At 38.8% G+C, this 1,620-nt stretch overlaps 1 protein-coding gene and 1 non-coding gene across 2 annotated transcripts in view; both read left to right on the top strand.

Annotated features, from left to right (window-relative positions):
- Window positions 1-1,620, top strand: part of STT3B (STT3 oligosaccharyltransferase complex catalytic subunit B) — a 57,037-nt gene that overhangs the window by 27,177 nt on the left and 28,240 nt on the right. The window lies entirely within an intron of this gene.
- Window positions 1,434-1,597, top strand: LOC115872168. The gene has a single exon (XR_004047707.1). It is a non-coding gene; the product is annotated as a U1 spliceosomal RNA (small nuclear RNA).

Raw genomic sequence — 1,620 nt, 5'->3', positions numbered from 1 at the left:
ATTTTTCTCTGTCACTTGTTGATCACTTACAGCCCTTTTAGGATTTAGTGCCACTCATCGTTTTCTGCATTCACACATAGATATGTACATAATACACACTCTTGGTTCCAAATGTATTAATACTACAGCAATTTTTTAATTTAAAACTGGAACTTGACAGGACTCCTCCCCCCTCCCTTGAGTCTTGCAGCTTTTCTGCCTTTACCACTTTCTGTTGCTCGCTTTAGTGGGAACTATTTGAGTTTGCCTTCTCCTACGGGTTTCCACATTACACAGCTTGTACAGGTTTTGCTGTATATGGTTTTAGTAAATCTAAGAGGGGGGTGGGGAATAGCTATTTAAGCAAGGGAAGGATATTCCTAAATCTAATTTTTAAAATCTATGGAATTAATACTTTATTTTGGTAATGTTTCTTGAAAAATATTAGGGTTTTGATTTTTAGGACATCAAATGAAAATGGCTGCCGTGTGTTTACAAAAAGGTTAATAATTAGCACAAGAAGCCTGGTGTCGCAAAGATTAGACATTCAGTTGTTATACAAAGGTAGGTGGTTACATTTAGCATGGAATGGCTACTGGAGTAAAAAGATCTAATGATCTGTACCTGTAAAGATTTTTAGGTGCCATCAAGTCTAGAAAACACTACAGGGTAGTCCTGCTTTGTCATATAGGGTTGCTATGAGTCAGAAATGACTCATCATTGCACAGTAATAGTTCCAGTTGTCTGAGTTAAAACCAATTCATCCTGGACCCCATTTGTGTCAGTGTAGAGCTGTGCTCCATGAGATTTTTAATGGGTCATTTTCAGAGGTGCCATGCCTTTCTCCTGAAGTGCCTCTGGGTAGATGCAAACTCCTAGCCTTTCAATTAGCAGTTGAGCGTGTTAGTCATTACACCTCCCAGAGACTCTCTTAATAGGTAAAGCTAAATACCATTCATGTTGTTAGTTAGTTTCTTATTATCCATATTAATATACAGTTCTAGCCATGGCCCATTCCAGGGCTTTGGGAAGTTGCTGTTCTGGGAAGAGGGGTTAGGATTATTGTGAAATAACAAGGAGTAGAAGCAGTTGACTGAGCAGAAAAATGGATTAATTAGTAAAATAGGGAAAAAGGAACATTTCCGGTCTTCCACATAACCTGTACTGTTTACAGCGTAATTTAAAGTATCCTGCTTTTCTCAGTAGGACAGTGAGAACTCAAGCCTGAAAAGTCATGGTGAAGCAATCTAGAATTTCTTTCTTAAATGAGAGCTGTAAAGGAGTTCAGAATTCAAAAAGCAATGTAAAAGTTATTCCCTACTACAGAAAAGCCTTTTAAATTGCTATTAACGTTTCATGGAATAGAAATGCATGCTAGGCATCAAAGTTTCCTTGCCTAGTGTAATGATGCAGGGTTATACATGACAGAACGTCTTTAAAAACTGATAACTAGCATACTTAACCTGGCAGGGGAGATACCATGATCACAAAGGTGGTTTTTCCAGGGCGAGGCTCAGCCACTGCACTCTGGATGTGCTGACCCTGCGATTTCCCCTGTTGTGGGAAACTCGACTGCATAATTTATGGCAGCAGGGGAATGCGATTGCACTCTTCCCTGCGATTTTTTAAAAGAAAAAAAAA

The sequence above is a fragment of the Echinops telfairi genome, unplaced genomic scaffold (assembly GCF_000313985.2).
Source record: "Echinops telfairi isolate 266 unplaced genomic scaffold, ASM31398v2 ScPeMD7_7420;HRSCAF=8458, whole genome shotgun sequence".
Classification (NCBI taxonomy): domain Eukaryota; kingdom Metazoa; phylum Chordata; class Mammalia; order Afrosoricida; family Tenrecidae; genus Echinops; species Echinops telfairi.
This window is presented reverse-complemented; position numbering and strand designations above follow the sequence as displayed.